The sequence below is a fragment of the Zingiber officinale genome, chromosome 3A, assembly GCF_018446385.1.
Source record: "Zingiber officinale cultivar Zhangliang chromosome 3A, Zo_v1.1, whole genome shotgun sequence".
Lineage (NCBI taxonomy): Eukaryota > Viridiplantae > Streptophyta > Magnoliopsida > Zingiberales > Zingiberaceae > Zingiber > Zingiber officinale.
The window spans coordinates 15,907,255-15,916,038 of NC_055990.1; the positions used below are offsets into that span (position 1 = coordinate 15,907,255).

Genomic DNA, 8,784 nt, shown 5'->3' on the forward strand with positions numbered 1-8,784 from the left:
GTAGGTCGTTTCTTTTATACTGACTTTGTAAAGAAACAATGACCTCAGTTATTATGGAAGTGTGTGCTTTTAATCCTAATATAATAACAAGCACATATATTTGATATTTATTTCTTTAATTTATCAATGGGTGAGATTTAGTTCGATGAATCAATAAGCTCGATAAGTTGGAAATGATATCACTTATAGTGTGTTGTTGATTATAGAAGGAAGCGTGTCTAGAGATACTAGGTTGATAATGTCCCCAGATGAGCTCATAAAGATTGTCGTGTTAAACCTGCGGTGGACTTAGTCAAGCGTGATGATAAGGTTGAGTGGTACTATTCTTGGACTAAGATATTAATTAAATGAGTTGTCAATAACTCACTTAATTAGTAGACATTCGATATCTTAAACACAGGGTAACACACTCATAATAAGAAGGCCAAAATGTAATTTGGGATTGGTGCGATAGTTGAATGATAGTTCTCTAGTGGAATGAATTATCATTGATAAAATTAAGTTGTGTGTTCGGCGAAAGGAACGATGTAATTTTATCGGAGACCAAAAATTCCGGTCCACATATCGTAGCCTCTTAATTATAAGTCTTATACCCACCTTCATACCCACGATAAAGGAAGCTAACGTGGTTGATTAAGTAAATGACGATTCGTGGGTGGTAAAATATTGAACCCAAGCTTGGTGGCGGCCCCGAATTAAAGGAATTTTTATTTTTATTTTTCTCATGTGAAAGATATAATTTATTGGAGAGAATTAAAATTAAAAAATCTCTTTTAAAAAGAATCTACAAAAGATTAAAGAAGAGAGAATGAATCTCTTTCCTTATTTGTAGATTGAAGAGATATTTTGTTTTCTCTTTAAAAATTATTCACATGATAAAAATTCAAATTATGGAAATTCTTTTTAATCAACCATGAAGGGATTATTATGAAAAATTTTATTTTAAAAATTTTTCCGGAAGCAAATTAGGAAACTTTAATTTTTCTTGGCGAAAAATTTCCTAAATTGCTCCCCATTGATGTGGCCGGCCATGACATGATGATTGGGGAAATTTTATTTTATTTTTCTCAATTAAATCATATCAAGGAAATTAAGGAAATTTTATTGTAATTAAATTTCCTAATTTGCCAAGGCCAAGGAATATAAAAGAAGGGGTAAGGGTGCCTTCATGAGGTGAACCACTTATTATTTTCTCTTCTCTTTTCCTTGGTGATTGTGGTCGGCCAACATCCTTTCCTTCTCTTCCTCTTGTGGTGGCCGAATCCTTCATCTTCCTTGGAGTTCTTGTGGTGGCCGGATACTACTCGGAGAGGAAGAAGAAGAAGGAGAGAAAGCTTTCATCCCTTGGAGCATGGTGGTGGTGGTCGGCCAACCTCTCTTCCCCTCTTCTTCTTTGTGGTGGCCGAACCTTTCTCTTGGCTTGGAGCTTTTGTGGTGGCCGGATACTACTTGGAGAAGAAGAAGAAGGAGGAGAGAAGCTAGTATCTCTTGGAGCTTGGTTGGTGTTTTAATCTTCATCCTTGGTGAAGCTTCCTTGTTGTGGCCGAACCTAGCTAGGAGGAGAAGAAGGTGGTTGGTGGTTTCTTATCTCGGAAGATCGTTGCCCACACAACGTCCGAGGTTAGAAGAGGAATACGATAGAAGATCAAGAGGTCTTTCTAGAAGGTATAACTAGGTTATATTAACTTGAGTAGGATTCAAAGGATAATGATCAATGAACTCTTGGGTTCATTGGTAGTGGAAATCTTTCCAACCTGCAAGTCTTACTTGGAAGGAAAAATAACCAAGAAGCTTTTAAGTCTAAGGGGTTTAGAGCCAAAGATATATAGGAATTGGTTCATTCTGATTTGTGTGATCTGCTATTATCCGAATGATAGGTAGTTTGAATATTTCGCTCATTTTATGATAACTATTTGAGATATGGATACATTTACTTGATGCCCAGTGCAAGTGCTTTGATTAGTTCAAAGATACGTGAGGCGTGTGGAATACGTCAGTAAAGTATCGAGACTATGGTGAGATCGTAGCAAGATACCTCTTGGAAGAATTTAGAGTCACTTATCAAAAGTAGGATTCAATCCCAACTAATACCCTAACAGAATGGTGTAGAAAATGGAAGGTATAGGACTCTTATAGAAATAAGTAGATTGATGATGAGTTATTTAGAAAATTACCAAATTCATTTTAAGGAATACTCAAAGCGAAAGTGAACATAATACCTTCCAAACTCGAACTCTACTCATATAAATTCATTGAACGCATCGCTATTTTGAAGCATATTCGGATTCGATAGTCCAAGCACATATGTTGAAGAGAGATAATGATAAGTTGGACGAGAATTCACTTGTTTGTGGGTTATCCAGAAACGAAAGTAGGTTTATAGTCTTAAAAATCGGAAGGTCATTGTTAGCATCAATGACCGATTTTTAGAAAAGGACTATGTAATAAACCACAGGCCGTAAATAAATTTGTTCTTAAGGAAATAATAAAGGGCATGTCAATCTAGTACAGTATAAGAATTAGATACCCAGAGCTATGACACGTATCACAAATGATACACAATTCGAGAAAGTGCCTCGTCGTAGTGGGAGGGTTGTTAGCAACCTAAAAGATTCATATTTTGGGAGAGTTTTGGACTCGATCCACGGAGACATGAACGACCTCCGGACTGTGAAGCACTCCAATAAAGATCAGATCTTGGCAAAGAGTAATGAATAATAGAATTAGAATATGTATTCTAATAAAATGGAAGCTTGGAGAACCACGAATGGTGTAAAGCATTTGGGAGTAAAACCGATCATAATAGGAAAGAGATGAAAGGTAGAATCTTTCAAAGCGAGCTGATGAAGGAAACTTTTCCTTTGGTAGTCGCTTAAGTCTATCCGGATTCTTTTATCTATTTGGCGAGTGGATGTCAAGACAACATTCCTTAATGGAAGTCTTGAAGGAAACATGGGTTCATCGCAAAGGGCTAAGAGCGTCTTGTGTAAGCTCAATCGATCACATAGGCGAAAGCTTCAGTCTTGAACATCCGGTTTGTCAAGTAAATCCAGACTATGGATTTATTTAACCGGATAACTCTTGTGTATACAAAAGGTGTGATGGAAACGTGGTGGTAATTTTGTACTATACGTAGACATTTTGGTAGTTGGAAACAATATCAAAATGTTGTCGGAAGTAAGGGTATGGTTGTCAAACAATTTGATATAAAGGACTTGGGAGAATGTATATATTCTTGAGATCAAACTAATAAGGGATCACAAGAAAAGAATATTTTACTTATCCCAAGCTTCATATATCGGAAAAATCCTTGCTCGTTTAAGCGTACAACTCTAAGAAAGGTTTCTTACCTTTTAGGCGTGGAGTAGCTTTATCTAAAGAGATGTCTCGAAGAAATTAAAAGAGATAAAGGACGTGGCGGTTCCTTATGCTTGACTTTGGGAAGCCTAATGTATCAATCTTATGCGAGATAGGATATCATTTTGCCGTAGGCGTGGTTAGAGATATCAAGTAACCACAAGCAGGACGTTATGCGATAAAGTATATATTTAAGTACCTTAGAGGCACTAGAAATTATGCTAGTTTGATCGCAATTATTTTGGTCCCCATGGGTTCGTGGATTTTGACTTCAATCGGATAAGGACAATAATAAGTCACCCATGGGGTTTTGTGTTTACTTTAGGAGGTAAAGTCATAACTATGGAAGAGTGATAAACATTTGTGTTTTACGGACTCCATGAGAAGCTTATATATGGCAAACCTCTAAGGTAGTCATAAAAGTTGAATGACTCAATAACCTCAAGATAGACTTAGATATGATTTTTAGTTTGTCAAAAATTATTACAATTTATTGCGATAATATTGGTGCGATGTGAACTCGAAGAAACCATAAGTCTATAAAGCGATAAACCTGATAGGCTGAGTACCACAATACGAGAAATCGTATAAACGAGGAGAAGTTGTTCTGCTTTAGATTAGATCGTGAATGACACATAGATCCTTTCATAGGTCCTTGGCAAGAGCTTTTGATGGGCGTGTTGAAGGGTTAGAAATCGGATGTATGGCGTAGATATGGCAACTTAGTCTTTTAGTATAAGTGGGAAATTGTTAGATGTATACTAAAAGCCTAGCTTTTATAAACATTTATCTAGAAATAAGAATCACATTGGTCAAATGTCTACATTTTATGATAAATGTAGTTGTCAAATTAATTTATATTGTAGATAACGTGGTGTGTGGTGTCACACAAGATCATGTTATCGGTTCCTTATAAATTATAAACAGTAGCACGACCAAGATGAAATGAACAAACCATTAGAAGGTCAGAGTGTAATTAGGTATTAGTTTATCTTAACTATATAATTACACTAATACTTGGATTGTATTGAGTAGGACCATTAAGTGCGTTTCTTTTATCTTGACTTTGTAAAGCAATGATCTCGGTTATTATGGAAGTGTGTGCTCTTAATCCTAATATAATAACAAGCACATATATTTGATATTTATTTCTTTAATTTATCAATGGGTGAGATTTAGTTCGATGAATCAATAAGCCGATAAGTTGGGAAACGATATCACTTATAGTGTGTGTTGTTGATTATAGAAGAATGTGTCTTAGAGATACTAGGTTGATAATGTCCCCAGATGAGCTCATAAAGATTGTCATATTAAACCCTCGGTGGACTTAGTCCGACGTGATGATAAGGTTGAGTGGTACTCTTCGACTAAGATATTAATTAAACGAGTTATCGAGAACTCACTTAATTAGTGGACATTCGATATCTTAAACACGGAGACTAACTCATAATAAAGGAGCCAAAATGTAATTTGGGATTGGTGCGATAGATCGATGATAGTTCTCTAGTGGAATGAATTATCATTGATAAAATTAAGTTGTGTGTTAGGGGCGAGCTTAATTTTATCGGAGACCAAACCAATTCCTCCTCTCGGTCCCTATCGTAGTCTCTTAATGTAAGTCCTATACCCACTATACCCACCTTACCCACGATAAAATTCGGCCAAGCTAGCTTGTGGTTCAAGCTAGGGTCGGCCTTGATCGTGGGCCCTAGCTTGAACCCAAGCTTAGGTGGCCGGCCCCCATTAAATTAAAAGGAATTTTTATTTTTATTTTTCTCATGTGAAAGATATAATTTATTGGAGAGAATTAAAATTAAAATATCTCTTTTAAAAAGAATCTACAAAAGATTAAAGGAGAGAGAATGAATCTCTTTCCTTATTTGTAGATTGAAGAGATATTTTGTTTTCTTTTTAAAAATTATTCACATGATAAAAATTCAAATTATGGAAATTCTTTTTAATCAACCATGAAGGGATTATTATGAAAAATTTTATTTTAAAAATTTTTCCGGAAGCAAATTAGGAAACTTTAATTTTTCTTGGCGAAAAATTTCCTAAATTGCTCCCCATTGATGTGGCCGGCCATGACATGATGATTGGGGAAATTTTATTTTATTTTTCTCAATTAAATCATGTCAAGGAAATTAAGGAAATTTTATTGTAATTAAATTTCCTAATTTGCCAAGGCCAAGGAATATAAAAGAAGGGGTAAGGGTGCCTTCATGAGGTGAACCTCTTATTATTTTCTCTTCTCTTTTCCTTGGTAATTGTGGCCGGCCAACATCCTTTCCTTCTCTTCCTCTTGTGGTGGCCGAATCCTTCATCTTCCTTGGAGTTCTTATGGTGGCCGGATACTACTCGGAGAGGAAGAAGAAGAATGAGAGAAAGCTTTCATCCCTTGGAGCATGGTGGTGGTGGCCGGCCAACCTCTCTTCCCCTCTTCTTCTTTGTGGTGGCCGAACCTTTCTCTTGGCTTGGAGCTTTTGTGGTGGTCGAATACTACTTGGAGAAGAAGAAGAAGAAGGAGAGAAAGCTAGTATCTCTTGGAGCTTGGTTGGTGTTTTAATCTTCATCCTTGGTGAAGCTTCCTTGTTGTGGCCGAACCTAGCTAGGAGGAGAAGAAGGTGATTGGTGGTTTCTCATCTCGGAAGATCGTTGCCCACACAACGTCCGAGGTTAGAAGAGGAATACGGTAGAAGATCAAGAAGTCTTTCTAGAAGGTATAACTAGTAGTTTTTCTTTTTCCGCATCATACTAGTTATTTATGGAAATAATATCAAATACAAGAGGCTTACGATTTTAGTATTTAGAATTTATTTTCGATGTAGTGTTCTTAAGTTTTATTTTCCATTGTGATTTGATTGTTCTTTTCGGTTAACCTAAAGTTATTTTAGGAAATTAAATATTAACTTTCTATAAAAGGTTTTGTCTAGTCGGTGGTGGTTGCTCCCATATCCAAGAAGGTCATGTGCCTCGCCACGTCAGTACTGGGAACCAATTATGGAAATTAATATTTAATGGAATTAATAACTTAAGGTGATTTGGGTAGAACGTATTAAGTTCCGCAGGAGATCCAAGTCAAAACCTAAAAAAACAAATAGATTATGTTTTGGATCAAACGTGTTAAGTTCCGCAGGCGATCCAAAATTTAATTTAAAAGAACACATGGTAGCTAGGAAAAGGTTCAGACCTTTGTACAAAATTTTTGTACAGTGGAACCTCTAGGTTTTCTGAGTAGCAACCAACAGAGGGATCCCTGCCGTGCTACCACACTGCGTCACGCTATCCATGAGTGGACCAGCAGAGCTTTAACGGAGCAAACTGCACACACCCTGCATGATATACCACTAGCCCATGAGTGGTTGTATGTGCAGATCATGTAACTGGCGATGTGCTCAACAATAACAGAGCCGACAATCGCACAGCATGCAATCATGTAAGATGGTGCATGGCACTAATCATGTAAATACTGACAGTATGCACCTCCTTATAAAATGCACTAAAAAGGAAATAAATCATACGATGATCTAGGTATCATTATACTAGGTACACAAAACAAATATATCAAATAACTAGACTACTACTCAATAGAGTAATGTAAGTCACTCTTTCTATATACAGGAATACATATGGCAGCAATCAAGAGAATAATTAGCAATGCATAACAGATAGGAATATAGACAGACAACAAGAACCAGATAGTGACATATCAAGCAGATGCAAACATAATCATTACTACTAGCAATAAACTACTATGCATATCTAAAATGACTATATCAAGGAGATAAGTCAGAAGTACCCGCTTCAAAAGAAGATCATGACCAGAAATCCTATGTTGAGACGTTCGTCTCGAATCAAAGTCCTGCATCAATCAACACATATATTTTATTTAGCTAAATTCATATGAATTAAATAGCTAAATAAAATACTCAAACCTAATTAGGAAAAACCCTAATCGATCGTAGACATTAACCCTAACTATATTTAATCCACCGGTCAACTAGGGTTAGCTTCCTTAACCCTAATCGTACCACTATTCAATTAGATTAAAATTTATACATAATCACCCTAATTCAAACTAACCAACTTGTACAATCCATTACCACTAACGCAATCCAACGTAAAAATGGAATCACCTCTAAAACTCACCTAAATTTGGATGTATCACTGTTGATCCAAAGTCAAGACGTTGGCTGTCGAGGACTGGTAGCTGGTGCAAGGTGAGGTGGCTGATCTCCCAAACAAAATTTTCCCTAAACATTCCACACTTGATTCAGACTAAGTTAAACATGAATTAATTCAAGAACTCACCCCACCTTTGCCCTCTCTGTTGAATCACAGCTGGAGATTTGCTGTCGGAAAACAGTGGCCAGAGAAAAAAATCTAGTGGCTGCGACTACTGGAGCTAGGTCAAGAAGGTGGCGGCAACTGCTTCCCTGCTCGGATTCCCAAGCGAGAGAGTCAACACAAGAGATCCACATATCAGAGGAGGACCGTCGGCTTGTACCTATTGCGAAATGTGGATCGACGCTATGACTTGCGACAAGGAACCGGAGCTAGGGCTTCGTTTCCCCCCTTTCCTTTGCTCGAAGATCTGCCCGCACGAGGCAACAACTCGGGAAGAAGACAACAGGCGAACAGGGGAAATCGATGGAGGAGACGGGATGCTTAGCCGCCGGCGATAAGCTCCCTTGTGGCGTCGATATCGGGGAGAAGAGAAGAAGGGTGGAGGCTAGGGCACAGATCATCTCCTTGGCCAAAGATCACTCCGAGGGAGGAAGAAGCTTGGCCGGCGGTGGCAAGAGGAGAGGTGTTGGCGGCGGCATGCGGCTCGGAAGAAATGAAGGGATCGGGCAACGTCGCGAGAGGGTGAGGGAGGAAGGATTCGGCGACGGTAAGAAGAATAGGGCACAGGGAAAAAAAAATAGGAAAAGGAAATAAAATAAACTTAGGTTTTCCTTTATTAAAGTCTAGGTTACTTCCTTAATCAACTCTTATCTTTGAATATTTCCAAACAGACTTTTCCAAAGTCAACTTATTCATCCTCGCAAACTAGTCATACGAGCTTCAATTAATTCCCGAAAATTTTCTAAAAATTCTAAAAAATTCCCTTAAGGTTATTCATCCATTTAAACCTTATTTTTTTTTATTATTTGTTGCCATATTTTATAATTTTAAAATACACATGATTCAACCCCTATGTATTGATCCTATAATTGCAACAACGTACTCTGTGATGTCACAAAATTAGTTAGACCACACTCACACCCCACTCCCCTCCCCCAAAACCCCACTATCACTCGTCTTTCTTGAATGTCAATTGCTTCTTTTCTACAACCAAAGCCTTTCATAATAGGAGATCATTTGTGAGGTGAAAAAATAAAAAACATGTAAGCCATTGTGGTCTCATCTTCAACCAAGATGTGC

The 8,784-nt window shown here is 37.4% G+C and overlaps 1 protein-coding gene across 13 annotated transcripts in view; it reads right to left on the reverse strand.

Moving 5' to 3' along the window:
- Nucleotides 1-8,284, reverse strand: part of LOC122051173 (methionine aminopeptidase 1A-like) — a 74,466-nt gene extending 66,182 nt beyond the window's left edge. For all 13 annotated transcript variants that reach the window (XR_006131391.1, XR_006131392.1, XR_006131390.1 and 10 more), the window contains exons 1-4: nucleotides 7,865-8,284; nucleotides 7,674-7,793; nucleotides 7,507-7,610; nucleotides 7,157-7,219 (exon numbers count right to left, since the gene is read on the reverse strand). The gene's annotated coding sequence lies outside the window, so the exon portion shown is untranslated. The remainder of the gene's footprint in view (nucleotides 1-7,156; nucleotides 7,220-7,506; nucleotides 7,611-7,673; nucleotides 7,794-7,864) is intronic.
- Nucleotides 8,285-8,784: the final 500 nt, after the last annotated feature.